This window comes from Macaca nemestrina, chromosome 1 (genome assembly GCF_043159975.1).
Source record: "Macaca nemestrina isolate mMacNem1 chromosome 1, mMacNem.hap1, whole genome shotgun sequence".
Taxonomy (NCBI): domain Eukaryota; kingdom Metazoa; phylum Chordata; class Mammalia; order Primates; family Cercopithecidae; genus Macaca; species Macaca nemestrina.
The window spans coordinates 31,244,203-31,260,826 of record NC_092125.1 but is presented as its reverse complement, the minus strand read 5'-3'; the positions used below and the strand labels follow the sequence as shown (position 1 = coordinate 31,260,826).

General features: G+C 43.9%; 1 protein-coding gene across 16 annotated transcripts in view; it reads left to right on the top strand.

Annotated features, from left to right (window-relative positions):
- Positions 1-16,624, top strand: part of LOC105484436 (TNF superfamily member 4) — a 308,159-nt gene that overhangs the window by 81,090 nt on the left and 210,445 nt on the right. For 2 of the 16 annotated variants that reach the window (XR_003018679.2, XM_011746004.3), the window contains exon 3: positions 10,133-10,263. The exons of the other annotated variants lie outside the window; for them this stretch is intronic. The gene's annotated coding sequence lies outside the window, so the exon portion shown is untranslated. The remainder of the gene's footprint in view (positions 1-10,132; positions 10,264-16,624) is intronic. 16 annotated transcript variants of the gene reach the window in all.

Below are 16,624 nucleotides of genomic sequence, written 5' to 3'. Positions count from 1 at the left end.
ATGAGTCCTTTGCTAAATATATATTGCAAATATGTTTTCTTAGCCCATAGTTGCATTTTGACTCTCTTAAGGATGTCTTTTTAGGAATATTAGTTCAAATTGTTAGTCTTGTCTACGGTTAATGCTTTTAATTTGTTCTATTTAGAAATAGAAAATCTTTTAATGCTTTTCATTTGATCTATTTAGAAAATCTTTGCACACTCTGAGATCATGCGCAAGTTACTTTGAGGGACGGAGAAGTAAAATGTTTTTGTTGCATTTGAGATTGTGAGGCAGTGAGGTTGAGCCAGAAATGGAGACAGAAAACAGAAAAACTTGCAGGGCTGGCCTTGAGATGGGGCACTGTCACCAGGGGAGTCTGAGCTTTGCAGGAACTGTCTGTTTGCTGTAGTTATGGCTGAAATCAGAGGCAGGTCAAGTGGATGAGACGTGGGGCAGTTGACCTCAGAAGAGATTCCTTTAACTAGTTCCTTTTTTTTTTTTCTTGAGACGGAGTCTCGCTCTATTGCCAGGCTGGAGTGCAATGGCACCATCTTGGCTCACTGCAACCTCCACCTCCCGAGTTCAAGCAATTCTCCTGCCTTAGCCTCCCGAGTAACTGGGATTACAGGCGCCCGCCACCACGCCTGGTTAATTTTTTACATCTTTAATAGAGACAGGGTTTCACCATGTTGGCCAGGCTGGTCTTGAACTCCTGACCTCATGGTTTGCCCGCCTCGGCTTCCCAAAGTGCTGGGATTACAGGCGTGAGCCACCATGCCCGGCCAACTATTTCCTTTTTAAAAAATTTTTATTTTTATTTTTTGAGAGAGTCTCGCTCTTTGGCCAGGCTGGAGTGCAGTGGTGTGATCTTGGCTCACTGCAACCTCTGCCTCCAGAGTTCAAGTGATTCTCATGCTTCAGCCTCCTGAGTAGCTGGGATTACAGGTGTGTGCCACCATGCCTAGCTAAATTTTTGTATTTTTAGTAGAGATGGAGTTTTGCCATGTTGGCCAGGCTGGTCTCAGAATCCTGGCCTCAAGTGATCTGCCCACCTCAGCCTCCCAAAGTTCTGGGAATACAGGAGTGAGCCACTGCATTCAGCCTATTTCTTGATCGAACATTTTATTGAGCTCTTATGCTGCAGGATGACATCCTCATGGAATTTATATTCTAGAGGATTTTAGAGATTATTTTAAAATACCTTCTTATAGTCCAGATGAGGAAGCCAAGGTGAAGACATGAAAAATAATTTGCTTGACATCACAGAGCTAGGGTAGAAGCACAGTTAAACCAGAACCACAGCTGGAACCCAGGTCTCCTGGATTGAACTGTCCCCGCCCCTGCCCCTGCCCGTGCACCAGTCCAGCAAAGAAAGAGCTGAGGGGTGCTGGTGATGAGTGATGGCTGCTCTGCCTCAGGCTGAAGATAGAAGCAGCCTGTCTCAGGTGGGTGGAAATTTTCCTTTCTTCCTTTACCACGGGCAAAGTGATATGCCCTGGTCCGCAGCAACAGAGACTTCAGGAAGCCCACACACGTCAAGCGGCCAAAGCGGACCCAGTGTCAGCAGGGGGAAATCAGAGGGACTTCCCCCAAGTCTTTCCTGTCAAAGAAAGAAACATGAGAGACCTTCACAAAGGTGAAAACAACACATTAAGGACTAGTCCAGACTGGGTACATGTCTCCCCAGTGCGGCTGCTACCCCTTGGGTTTTACCCCAGGGCACTGGGTTCTGTCCTGTCATGGTAGTTCAGTGCTGGAAAGCTGGGGTTTAAAGCTGTGCACACAGCGTCAAGCAAGTCCTAGGCCAAAGTTCAGTCCAAGGAGCACCAGGCTCTTCTTATTGGCAGCAGGTAGGAAATGATGGACATTGGGTGATAACCTGGAGGCCAGTGACATGGTGAGACCACTTCTGACTCCCCCACTTCCCATCTCTTCCCTCACATCTGCACCACATGGGCTCACTGAGACACGCGCACAACTGTTAAGGTACCACTGGGGGCTTCCTATGACCAAGTCCCTTTAAATAAACATCTTTTGAATGTTCCCTCCCATTGTGAGAGGAAGGCAGTAATAAGGTGGTAGTAAAATAGAATCTTGACACCCATTTACGAATTTTATGTGAGAGAAGAACGGGGGAGTTGATGAGTGAGTGTATGGAGAGCCAGTGAGTGAGTGAATGTATATATATATATATTTACTTTTCTGGGCCCCAGTAACCTTCTCCCTTGAATTCCTGTTGAAGCGCAAATTTAGAGCTTCTTTGTTAGTCTGGTGATTCACTGTTGGTTTGTGGGTGTCAGACATGCAGCTGTGACAGCTGTCATCATCTTCTGTTTATGCTGGATTGTGGATTTCTTAAGACCGAGGCCTGTGCCTTTTTTTGTTTTTTATTTTTAAATTGAGGCAGTGTCACACTCTGTCACCCAGCCTGGAGTGCAGTGGTACAATCATGGCTTACTGTAGCCTCAACCTCCAAGGCTCAAGTGATCTTCCCGCCTCATTTTTTGATTCTTTGTGGAGATGAGGTCTCATTATGTTGCCCAGGCTGGTCTCAAACTCCTGGGCTCAAGTGATCCACCCACCCTGGCCTTCCAAAGTGCTGGGATTACAGGCATGAGCCACTGCGCCTGTGTTTTTTGTTTTTGTTTTTGTTTTTTTTTAAATTTAAGTTTATGATTTATTGCAGTACAGTATGTCTATAGAAAAGAGTACAAACCCTGAGTACAGCAGGAGGGTGTACATGTGCATGAAGGACATACACCCATGCACTCAGAGCCTAGATCAGGAAGCATGGAGAGCTGCGGGAGCTCCTCAGGGCTTGCTGCCAGCCACCACTTCCCCTTCAGCCTCCTGCCAGCGTAACCACTGCCTGCACTTCTCACACTGTAGATTAGCTTTGCATGTGGGAGTCATATTTTTATGCCAGAAAAAAATACTTGATTTTTAAGAAACCTTATGAATCACTAAAAGCAAATGTCCTTCAGGGAATACACAATAGTTTGGTTATAAATTCTGTAGTCTTGGGCCTTACCTAAAAAAGTTTGATGACTGTCAAATTAATTTTTTCTTCTTATTTTGAAATAATTTCAATCTTAAAGAAAACTGGCAAGAAAAGTATAATGACTTTTTTCCTGAACTGTTGGACAGGAAATTATTGGCGTGATGCCACATCACTTTAATATTTGAGTGTATCATTCCTGGACCCAAGGACGTTCTTCTATATAATAATAATACAACTATCAAAGCTATAAAAGTATTAATAACATTAATACCTTACTAACATCCAATCTGCAGACACCATTCAAGTTTCCCCAGCTGTCCCAATAAATGTGATTATCGCGGAAGTCCAGGATTGAGCCCTGCATTTGGTGGTTGCGTCTCATTGACCCTCTTCAGAGTGGGGGATTCCTCAGTCTTTCCTTGATTCCGTGACCTTCACATTTTAGTAGATTACACTTATCTGGTGGAATGCTCCTTAATTTGAGTGTGTCTCATATTTCCTCAGAATTGGATGTAGGTAATGCTTGTCAATTTTGGTAGGAATAGCAGAGAAGTGATGCTGTGTATGGTCTTCTCATTGCATCCTATAGGTGGTGCACAATTTCAGTTTGTGTTATTAATGGTGATGTTCACTTTGATCACTAAATTAAGAGGTGTCTGCCTGTCCTCTTTACTGTAAATTATTCTTATTTTTTAAAATTAGTATTTTGGAAGGTACTTTGAGACTATTTAAATATCCCATTCGGGCCGGGTGCAGTGGCTCATCCCTGTAATCCCAACTCTGTGAGGCTGAGGAGGGTGGGTCACTTGAGGCCAGGAGTTTTTGGTTTTTTTTTTTTTTTTTTTTTTTTTTGAGACAGAGTCTCGCTCTGTTGCCCAGGCTGGAGTGCAGTGGCTGGATCTCAGCTCACTACAAGCTCCGCCTCCCGGGTTCACGCCATTCTCCTGCCTCAGCCTCCCGAGTAGCTGGGACTACAGATGCCTGCCACCTCGCCCGGCTAGTTTTTTGTATTTTTTAGTAGAGACGGGGTTTCACCGGGTTAGCCAGGATGGTCTTGATCTCCTGACCTCGTGATCTGCCCGTCTCGGCCTCCCAAAGTGCTGGGATTACAGGCTTGAGCCACCCTGCCCTGCCAAGGCCAGGAGTTTGAGACCAGCCTGGGAAACATGGGGAAACCCCCCCATTTCTACTAAAAATACAAAATTTAGCCAGGCATGATGGTGCATGCCTGTAGTCCCAGCTACTCCGGAGGCTAAGGTGGGAGAATCATCTGGGCCTGGGAAGTTGAGGCTGCAGTGATTGAGCCACTGCACTCCAGCCTGGGTGACAGGAGTGAGACCCTGTCTCAAAAGAAAAAAAAAAAACCCATTCTGCATCAAATGTTCACCCATTAGTTTTAGCATCCATTGATATTTCTTGTCTGAAACATTATTATGATGATTGCCAAGCAGTGATTTTTTAATTTAATTATCCATTCTGCATTTAATTAGTTGGCATTCTACTATAAGAAAAAGCTTACTTTCTTTCTTATTAATGAATCAATTATTTATATTAGTATGGACCCATAGAAGCTTATTTTATCTATTGGGTTCTAATCTGTTTTCATCAAATTGTTCCCAATTTGGCCAGTGTCCCTATCATTCTTTGTACATTTCCTTGCCTTCTGGAACAACAAGATATTCCAAACTCATCTTGTAATTTTCCTGCCATTTCTCCTGAGGGGCCTGGCTCCTTTTCATGGAAAATGGTATTTAGAAGTTGTCTTAGTCTGTTTGGGTTGCTATAACAAATGCCATAGACTGGTTAGCTTATAAACAACAGAAGTGTATTTTCCACAGATCTGGAGGCTGGTAAGTTCAAGATCAGGGTGCCAGCATGGTTGGGGTCTGGTGAGGGTTTGCCTGTGAGATGTGGATTGCCAACTTTCTGGCTGTGTAAGGGGCAAGGCAGCTCTCTGAGCCTCTTCTGTAAGGGCATGAATATCATACCTGGACCTCTGCCCTCATGACCTAATCACCTCCCAAAGGCCCCACCTCCTAATACCATCACTCTGGGGGTTAGGATTTAAATATATGAATTTTGTAGGGGATAAAAACTGTCAAACCATAGAAGAAATCAAAATGTGGATGATAGTAGCTATGTTCATTGCTATTGGGATGCCTCTGCTCCCAGGCGCTCAGTGTATAGAGCTAGGACACACACACACACACACACACACACACACACACACACACACACATCTAGTTTTATATCTGTATATACAGGAAAGCATGAATTCATGCTGATATTGTTGATTTTAATCTAACAGCAGCACAGATTCATTCTAGTTTTCACTTTCCAGATTTGTAACTTTTTTTTTTTTTTAATTTTTTTTAGGCAGAGTCTTGCTCTGTCACCCAGGCTGGAGTGCAGTGGCGTGATCTCAGCTCATTGCAACCTCCACTTCCTGGGCTCAAGCGATTATTCTACCTCAGCCTCCTGAGTAGCTGGGATTACGGGTGTGTGCTACCACACCTGATACATTGTTATACTTTTCATGGAGACGGGGTTTCGCCCTATTGCCCAGGGTGGTCTCAAGTGATTCGCCCACCTCGACCTCCCAAAGTGCTGGGATTATAGGTGTGAGCCACCGCGCCTGGCCAGATTTGTAACTTCTTTTACTCACTGTGAGAAGCTGGTTACCTTGATCTACCCTCAGGCTCCGACACTCCACACGGACTGTGCTAATATCCTCATCATCCTTTTTGGGCCCCAACACCCCATGCCAGGCTGTTTGGTCTGCTTTGCTCCCCTCCCACACCACCTGGCTCCCCAGTGGCCACCGCTTTTGCTCCCTGCACAGCCATCAGCCTTACTCCACTCAGGCGCCAGCAGTCCGCACTGAGTGATGCAGTCACCCTCCTCATCCTGCTGCTGCTGTAACTTCCTGCCTTGCCATTGCTACTATCTCTCCATCCCCGCAACCAGATCCCCCTCCTCGCCCTGCTCAGAACCCAATACCCCCCAACAGACTGCTGTCACTGTTCACTTTCACCCCACGGCCACAGGCTCTCCATTCGGAAGCTCTCCATAGTTACCTCTCAGGATTCCCACACTTGGGAATTCCATCCCCCAGGACCCAGCTACCTTGATCAGCTCCTTCGAGTAACGTTTGGACCGACTCATTCAGGACAGGAGGCAGGAAGACAGAGACTGTCGCAGGGCAGTCGCCCCACTGGGCACAACAGACACAGAGCCCAGGGCCCAGGGTACTTTTAGGGTCAACGTTTTAATATTAATTGCTTTTAAATTCTGAAGAAATAATGAATATAATAATTAAGAACATAACAAATGAATCCAGCCTGAATTATATTTAAGACAATGTAAAATAAAAATTTTAATGTTTTTAATGGGAAGAAAGGGTCCATGAAGGCAAAAGAGCCTAGGACCCATGGAAGTTATAATGCAACCCCGTAGTGTCTTCATTAGCTCTGTAGGCCAAATTCCTTGTAGAGTTCCTGGAACATAGTAGGTATTTAATACTGCTTGAGAAATAAGTAAATAAATAAGTGGTCAAGCACTGGGGCTTATATCTCTTGTTTCTCCTGTGGCAGACGAGAATAGAGTACAGTAAATGATAATTAATGATGACCTGTTTACTTGAATGAGTGCTTTTTTCCCCCTAGTAGTTCAGAGCTATCCATATATTTATTCATTCATTCAAATATTTATTGAGTGCCTACTACATGCCAAAGCCCTGCTTCCTTTGAGCGTGTTTGTGTGACATTGCAGAATGTCTACCTCAGTTTTGGGAAAGCAGGGTGTGTCTACAAGAATATAGCCTTGAACTAACTTGCCAGTGTAGAAACTGATCTGAGCCCACCCTCCTTACCAGAGGACTCAAATGCACAGGGCCCACAGGGGAGAAGTGGGTTGAGATCAAACTCTAGATTCAATAACACACAACCACATGCCATGCAGCCTCTTCTGTCCTGTTGAGATGAGCTAACTCCATATTTCACAGTATGAGTCACAGTTGAAAATGCCTACAACATCATAACTGGTTTAGTTCCTAGTTCTGTCAATTGCTTTTTAAACAATAATAAAATCAAATCCAATGCTCATGCTGGAAATTTGGATTTATCAATGAGGTACAATGTGAGATGCATGAGATGTTTGGGGACAGAATTGTTTACCATCTACTCTTTTTATGTGATCTTTGAAAACTTGACAACTTCATTGTTCTAATCTTATTTAATTTAAATGAGTTGTACATAATTCAGACAGTGAATAAAGCTAAATTTACCTTGGTACTATGGAAAGGCACCTGGCAAAGCACATTAGTAATGTGTGTATACATGATCGTATAAGGAATGTTTGACATACTTAAAGCAACATCCCACTTTCAAGTGCCCTCAGATATCTTGGCACAGTGATTTCTATATGAGCCCTTAATAGGTGCTGGCTCAGGGACTGGTAAACTGTGACCTGTGGGCCAATTCTAGCCTGCTGCCTGTTTATGTGGCCTGTGAACTAAGAATAGTTTTTACACTTTTAAGTGGTTGAAAAATAAAAGCCAAATATGTTGTGATATGTGAAGATTATGTTAGATTTGAGTTGCAGTGCCTGTAAATAAAATTTTACTGGACCACAGCTATACCCGTTTTGTGCATTAGTGTGGCTGCTTTTGTCTTATGAAGGCAGAGTTGAGTAGTTCCAATGGAAACCATGTGGCCCACAAAGTCGAACATATTTGCAGTCTGGCCCTTTACCTTGGGACTTGCTGTTGCCTGTTTAGGTACTTGGAATATGTCAGTGAGCAAAACAGAGAGAAATCTCTGCCCACAGGAAACTGACATTTAATAGGGGAAGATAGGCAATGAACATAAGTAAATTATACATAGCATGTTAGAATGTGATAAATGTGATGGAAAAAAATAGAGCAGAATAAAATGGATAGGGGTTTTGGGGAAAGAAGGAAGATGTTATAATAAGAGGGCAGTCAGCGCTGGGCAGGGTGGCTCACACTTGTAATCCCAGCACTTAGGAAGGCCGAGGCAGGTGGACCACTTAAGGTCAGGAGTTTGAGACCAGCTTGGCCAACATGGTGAAACCCCATCTCTACTAAAAATACAAAAGTTAGCCGGGCGTGGTGGTGCACGCCTGTAATCCCAGCTTCTCGGGAGGCTGAGGCAGGAGAATTGCTTGAACCTGGGAGGTCAAGATTGGAGTGAGCTGAGATTGCGCCATTGCACTCCAGCCTGGTGACAGAGCAAGTCTCTGTCTCAAAAAAAAAAAAAAAAAAAAAAAAAAAAAGGCAGTCAGGGATGGCCTCATTGTAAAGGTGACATTTCAGCAAAGACTTGAAGTAGGTGAGGGCATTGAAATAGGTGGGTGTCTGGGAAAAGCATCCCAAGCAGAGGAATAATTACAGTTCCTTATAGCGATGTTGTGTGGATTGACAAAATGATACATCTAACTAAGACTAGTACCTGGTACATGGTAAGTTCTAAAAAAATAGTTATTTGTCTTAGCACAGCTGGCTGTAGGTGCTACTTCCCTCTCTGCAGCAGGTTGCTGCTCTGAGTTACTCCCTGTGGGTGATTCCATGGGGGGTCCTGATGTCTTAGCTTTATGTGTCCCAGGATTAGCTATCATCCCTGGGACTTAGCTCTCAGGGACAGAGTTGTCCCTAGAGAACCATGGTCCCATAAGATATCATATCTGTGGTCTGCATAGTTACAAAATACAGATTCCAAGAGTTTGTCACCACATGCAAGGCAAAGGGACTTGCCCCATTATCACACAATGAGTCAGCAATGGAGCTTCCATGTCCAGTGCTCTACGCTCTTGGACTGCATTCCACGCTCTGCAATGAGCCTGTCCTTATATATCTTATTTCCTCCAATAGATTTTCAGGTCCCTTTGTGCTGGTATCATGTCTTATTCATTTATATTTCCCCCTTCAAACAAACAAACACAAAATGAAAAAATGAAAACTATTTTTTTTTTGAGATGGAGTCTCGCTCTGTTGCTCAGGCCGAAGGTCAGTGGTGTGATCTTGACTCACTGCAACCTCTGCCTCCCAGGTTCAAGCGATTCTCCTGCCTCAGCCTCCCAAGGAGCTGGATTACAGGTGCCTGCCACCACGCCCAGCTAATTTTTGTATTTTTAGTAGAGATGGGGTTTTACCATCTTGGCCAGGCTTGTCTTGAACTCCTGACCTCGTGATCCACCCGCCTCAGCCTCCCAAAGTGCTGGGATTACAGGCGTGAGCCACCATGCCTGGCCGAAAACTCTTGAAAGATCTCTCAGGGTTTCATTTGACGATATAATTTCAAATCTCAATTGTTATGTATGTGGATCTGTCAGAACATGTCAATGTGGAATTGATTGTCCTCTGTTCCCTGTGCTTACATAAAGCATGGGGAGATAAGTTATCCTACAAATTAGGGAGCTTCTAGAAAAGACCCAGACACTTACATTTTCAAACTCCTTTATGTTGCAAAGCTCCTGGAGCTTAAAAATGCATGCATGTGTTTGGGCCTTGATGGTCTCTGCTGGCTAGCAATAGCATCAGGCTGTTAGATAACAGATGGCATTTCCAGGGGGAAAAAATCGCCAGATGATGCTAGACAAGTACTGAGGTATCCTTTGGCTTAGTCTGGAGTGTTCCTCAAAGTGTGGTCCATGGACCAGCAGCCTCAGTAATCACCTGAAAACTTGTTAGCAATGCAAATTCTTGGGCCAGGTGTGGTGGCTCATGACTGTACTCCCAGCACTTTGGGAGGCTGAGGCTGGAGGGTCCCTTGAGCACAGGAGTTTGAGATTAGCCTGGGCAACCTAGGGAGATACCGTCTCTACAAAAAATAGAAAATTAGCTGGGCATCATGGTGAACACCTGTGGTCCCGGCTACTGGGGCAGCTGAGGTTGGAGAATCACTTGAGCCTGGGAGATTGAGGCTATGGTGAGCCGTGATTGGGCCACTGCACTCCAGCCTGGATGCAGAGTGAGACCCTGTCTCAAAAAGAAAATAATGACAAGAAACGCAAATTCTCAGGCCTCACCTCAGACTCCCTGAATCAGAAACTCTGGGTGTGAGGCTCAGGAGCCTACAAGCCCTCCAGGGGATTGTTTGAAAGCCACTGGCTACTTTTCTGTCCTTACAGATTTCTGGTCAAAATTCATCCTTCTCTGCAAAGTGCCCAAGCTATATGATGGGGTCATCAAGGAGCTTCATTTGCTGCACATGGTGATCACCTGGAAGCAGGATTGATGAGAAATAGTGCTCTGGGAAAAGGTGAGATGTGTACCCCTTTTCCAGTTGGCTTAATACATTCAATCTGACTGATAAAGGTGGGATACGTGTTGGCATGAAGCATGGCCCAGGGCATATTACAAAATTAGATCAGGTATGGAAATAAAGGGAACTTCAAAATCTGAAATTATTACCTCTGGTTGGGTTTTGGTTGTGGCTGGATGTGTACACAAGCTGGGCTGTGACAGGAACAGTATGGAGTCCCAGAAGCTCTACTCTGGTTTGTGAAGGCTGAGATTTGAAAAATCCTCTTGTGAAGCACAGAAGGCCAACTAATAGTAGGTGAAGTGGCTTCTCCAGGGTCCTATGGCACATCAGCCTATGGTAAGTAAGGTATTATTATTCCTGCATCTCAGGATTGCAGATGTGGTGTACCTTTGGCTGAGGTGTGGGAAGAATAACTTAGGCATGCATCTTTGACCTAGGGTAAAAGAATTGACATTTATTTGCCCCTGACCTGCTCCCAATAGAAAATTTCTGAGCATAAAAAAATGAAGCTTAGGATTTGAGGCCAATGGTTAAAAATATCCTTGTAAAGAAGCCGTGAATTTTGAAGACATATTAACAACACAAGTGCAAATGGACAATAAGAAACTGATAGCGAGCTCTATCTGGCACAAACCTTACATTGGCCACATAACAAGGCAAAAATAAGGATGATCTAATGTCTGACAAGCCATTGACCATGAAATAGGACATTAGCAACATTTTTCAACAAATGGACTTATTATTAATGACAAGCCTTTCCCAAATATATAGTTGTATTAACCTGAGTTCTCCAGACATATATGTATATGTGTGTATATATGTATGTATGTGGGTGTGTGTTGTGTGTGTGTGGAATTGACTTATGTGACCCTGGAGGCGAGAAGCTTCATGATCTGCTGTCTGCGAGCTGGAGATACAGGAAAGCCAGTGGTGTAGTTCAGTCTGAGGTTCTGAGGCCTAAGAAGTTAGGGAGACGATGGTATAAGTCTCAGACCAAGGGCAGATGTTTCCACTCAAGTGGCCAGGCAGAAGGAATGAGTCCTTCCTTTTTCCACCTTTAGTTTTTCTCATGTCCTCAACAGACTGGGGATGTCAGTCCTCATTAGGGAGGACAGTCTGCAGATCCAAATGCCCATTTTATCTGCAAACACCTTGACAGACATACTCACAAATAATCTTTGGCCAAATATCTGAGCTTCTGTGATCCAGCCAAGTTGACGCATAAAATTAACCATCACAAGTCCACCCCTTGCCAACTTGATAGCCATACGTGCCTTGTGAAACCATACTTAACCTCCAAATAAAGACAATAACAAGTTCATAATTCCACATGATATTCCTATCCTGTATACAACAAAATGTATAACCCTTTTCCCAGAAGAGGAGTTAAAGCACTTGAGTGAGGTTTACCCTTCTTGAAATCTTATAACTTAAACATTATGATGTAAAATTAACAAAACTTAAATACTGTGATAAAACAATACATTTTATGTTATATAATAGGGAAGTAAGAGAGGAAAGAAAACAAATATATATGTATTTATATGCACATACACAATTGTATTCATAACAAAATAAGGAGGAAATAATCATGACAATTAGAGTCCTTATTTTTGTAGCTAGGTGTGTGGTCATTGCTGGCATTTATAACTACTTTCTATCACAACTTATTCATATTGCCTTTGCCTTCAGCAAGTTTCTCAATTGGTTGTGATTCTTTTCCTGGTGAAGTGACCCCAGCTTCATTACTGAGGGATCTGGGCCATTAGTGGTTCTGTCTGGATTGTGTTGTAGTTCTCCACTGACCTAATCACAGGGCAGAGTAATAATAAGAGATGCCCCCAGGGATCTCCTGTATGAGAGATATACTCTTCCTTACTCCATTGTGAACAGTTCAATTTCCCTTGGGAGTAAAGATCAGTCACCCCAGTCAGCAGAGGATCTCCCTTTTTCTGTCTGTTGATTCAGAGGCACGAAGAGCCCAAAGTGGCCAGGTGGCAGTTTTAATTTCCAATTCGATGGAACCATTGTTGTTCATTGTCTCCTGGTTGAAGCATTTCTCTTTTTGAAATTAAGACCTCTAGGCAGGCGGAATATAAAGTTGAAGGAACAAGGAAACATTTTACTGGTGTAACTGGAGTAACAATAAGAGGTGCCACTCCTGTTCCTATCCTTTGATTCCTGGACCTGTGAATCCTGGCTATGGGAGAAACAGCACTGTCTATTACTTGCTGATTCAGAGCATATGTAGTTTTCTGGGGGAATCTTGCCCAGCTCTGCAAATATTGCCACCTAACTGGTGCTGTAATTGAGTCTTCAAAAGACCATTCCAATATTCTGTCAAATCAGCTGCTTCAGGATAGTGGAAAACATGGTAAGACGAGTGAATTCCACTTTATTTTCTGTGAATGAGTTCTTTGATCAGAAAAAAATACTGTGTGAAATGCCATGACAGTGGATAAGGCATTCTGTAAGCTTGTGGATGGTAGTTCTGGCAAAAGCGTTGTGTTCAGGGAACACAAATCCACATCCAGAGTGTCTATTCCAGTAAGAACAAAGCACTGCCCCTTCCATGATGGAAGCCATCCAGTATAATCAGTTTGTCACCAGGTAGCTACTGATCACCTTGGGGAATGGTGCCATAATGGGAACTCAATGTAAGTCTCTGCTGCTGGCATATTGGACACTTAGTGGTAGCTGTAACCAGGTCAATGTTGATGAGCAGAAGTCCATGTTGCTGAGTCTTTGCATAACCTCTATGCCTGCCACCGTGGCCACCTTGTTTATGAGCCCATTGGGTGATGACAGGGGTGATTGGGGAAAGAGGCTGACTGTTGTCCACAGAACAGGTCACCCTATCCATTTGATTATTAAAATACTTCTCTGCTGTGGTCACCCTTTGGTGAGCATTCACATGGGACACAAGTATGTTCACATTTTTTTTTCATCCATACAGAGAGGTCTGTTCACAGATCACTTCTTTAAATTTCTTTGTCATCAATTTTCTAACATGTTTTTTCCGAGTCACTGACCTTCCAGCTAAACCACTGGCCATGGATCATGAATTAATGTATACTTCTATGTCTGGCCATTCCTCCTCCCAAGCAAAGTGGACAGCGAGTTGCATTGCTTGAAGTTCTGCCCACTGGGACGATTTCCTTCACCACTATCCTTCACAGATGTTCCAGAAAGGGGATGTAGTGCTGCAGCTGTTCACTTTTGGTTGGTGCCTCTGCATTATGCAGAATCATCTGTAAACAGTTCTGGGTCTTCTCTCTCAGCTGTTCCTAGGGAACTTTGCATGAGGGTATAAGTGCAGGTTGGCAGACGGCAGTAGAGCAGGGGTGAGGACCATGGATATTTGGCCATTTCTTCATATTACTTGCTTTTGCCTCAGGGCCTGTTCAGACCCAGTCCCATATACATCACTTCCATTTGATGAAGGAGTGCTGCTGTGCACACCCAACTTTACGGCTTGGCGGGTCAGATAACATTTCATGATGTGCAGATCAGGCTACATGGTAATTTGGTCACCCACAGTTAAGTGTTCAGCCTTGACTAAGGCTAAGTAGGAGGAGGCCAAGAGCTTTCTCAACAGGACAGAAGTTATCTGTGCAGGACTGCAGGGCTTTACTTCAAAATCTCAAGTGTTAATGGGTCTGGACCAACACACTGAAATGAGAATATGTTGCCTCCAGAATCCAAAGAGGCCCTGTAGGCATCGTGCCTCTTTTTTGGTTGTATGAGGGGCCAGATGCAAGAATTTATCTTTCACTTTGCAAAGGATATTTGGATGTTTCCCATACCACTGTACCCCTAGAAATATCGCTGAGATAGGACTGGGCACGGTGGCTCACACCTGTAATCCCAGCACTTTGGGAGGCCGAGGCGAGTGGATCACAAGGTCAGGAGATCAAGACCATCCTGGCTAACATGGTGAAACCCCATTCTCTACTAAAAATACAAAAAAATTTAGCTGGGTGTGGTGGCGGATGCCTGTAGTCCCAGCTACTCAGGAGGCTGAGGCAGAAGAATGGAGTGAACCCGGGAGGCAGAGCTTGCAGTAAGCTGAGATCGTGCCACTGCACTTCAGCCTGGGCAACAGAGCGGGACTCTGTCTCAAAAAGGGAAAAAAAGAAAAAAAAAAAAAAACAAAGAAATATCACTGAAGTAGAAGGCCCTTGAATTTTTGTTGAATTTATTTTCCATTCTCTGACACATAAATGTTTTACCAATAAGCCTAGAGTAGAATCTACTTTATGCTCACTAGGTCCTCAATGTAATGGATCAGTATGATATCTTGTGAAAGAGAATGTCATCAGTGTAATGGATCAGTGTGATATCTTGTGGAAGGGAAGGTGCCATGATCTCTAAGAACTAATTTATGATGACAAAGGGCTGAGGAGAGACCAGATCCCTGAGGTTGGACAGTGAAATTGTACTGATGACCTTGCCTCAATAAAGCAAACTGGCTTTGTTGGCCTTATGGACAGGTATGGAGAATAAGGCATTTGGCAGATCCATATCTGTAAACCAGGTACCAGGAGATGTGTCAATTGGTTCTAGGAATGAAACATATCTGTTAGAGCAGCTATAATTGGAGTCACCACCTAGTTAAGCTTATGATAATCTATGTCATTCCCCAAGACCTATCTGTCTTTTCACAGACCAAATAGGTGAGTTGAATGGGGATTCAGTGGGTACCACTACCCCTGCATCCTTGAAGTATCTTAATGGTGGTACAAATCTCTGCAATTCCTCTGGGAATATAGTGTTGCTTTTGGTTTACTATTTTCCTAGGTAGTAAACCTAAGGAAAAGTGGAAGCCTTTTCCAAATGGCTTCCATTTGATCTTTCCCACCAGGATAGCTCTCACTTCACAAGTCAGTGAACTAGTTTGTAGGTTCTGCCAGCTACTGACTATATCTGTTTCAATTGCGCATTCCAAAACTGGGGAAATAGCCACAGAATGGGTTCAGGGCCACTGAAATAGTTCAGGACCCACTATGAGATGAACATGAGCTAAATTCCACTGATACCTGACTTTCATAATCCACTACTCTGACTGGAGGGCCACAGTGACATTTTGGGTCTCCTGGAATTAGTGTCAGTTCAGAGCCAGGGTCCAGTAGTCCTGAAAAGGTCCAATTATTTCCTTTTCCCCAATGTAGTTACTTTGGTAAAAGGTCAAAGGTCCCTTTGTATAAGGTGGAGAGGTGTAATTAATATAACTTTTAAGTAGTGAATAGGGTCCTTCTTCAAGGGGACCTGACCTCCCCTTCATTCAAGGGGTTGTAAGTGATCTTGTTTGGAAATTGATTGAGGGGCTTTGGCTCTCTGTTTTTATGATACAGGTTAGACTTTGTTCACTTAACCTAGAACTTTTCTGCTTATCCAGATCAAGTAAGAATTTACTAGGTTTGCTACCTATTTTACTCTAGGAACACTGTGATCAGCCAGCCAGTGCCATAGGTTTTATATGTCAGACCATTCAGCTTGCTGCTGTGACTCTGCTGTCCATGATGGTAACCATGCCCGCCTTGTCTTTGGCAGTTAAGTGTTGCTGCTTGGTCCCTGCCACCCAGGATCCAATTACTCTCACTGCATTTAATTCTTAATTCAGTGGCTGCAGCTTCCACTGTGAGGTGTGGCCTACAGAGAAGAGCAATCACAAGGCTCTTCAGGGATGCTAGGGCTCCTCTCACAAATTTATTTCTCACCGTATTAGTGAAAGGTCTATCTTCTGGACCCTCCCAGTGTGAACGAGCAGGGCTTATGACAAATCCACTCTAAGATTCCAATTTCCCTAAACCATTGAATCTCTTCCTCTACACTAAACCAATGCAGGTGTGATACATAAATTCACTCACTGTGGGCCAACTTTTGGTCCATGTTTCAGCCGATCACTCAACAAAAATGTAGAGCCCTTTCTAATTCCTTGAGCTCAACATTTAATGCAGAATTTCTGCTTAGTGAGCCCAATCAATAAACTTGATTGGATTAAACTTTATGTTCTTTCCACCATTTGCCCAAACCTTATTTTTTTGTATTGAGGCAGGGTCTCACTCTGTTGCCCAGGCTGGAGTGCAGTGGCATGGACATAGCCTACTGCAGACTTGACATCCTAGGCTCAGGTGATCCTCCTCAGCCTCCCGAGTAGCTGGGACCACAGATGTGCATCATCTTGCTGGCTAATTTTTAAATTGTTTTTCACAGAGACGGGGTCTCACTCTGTTGCCCAGCCTGGTCTCGCATTCCTGGGCTCAAGTGATCCTCCCAGAGTGCTGGGATTACAGGTGTGAGCCACCATGCTTGGCTCCAAACCTTTAATATGCATCTCCACTTGTGTTCCCTG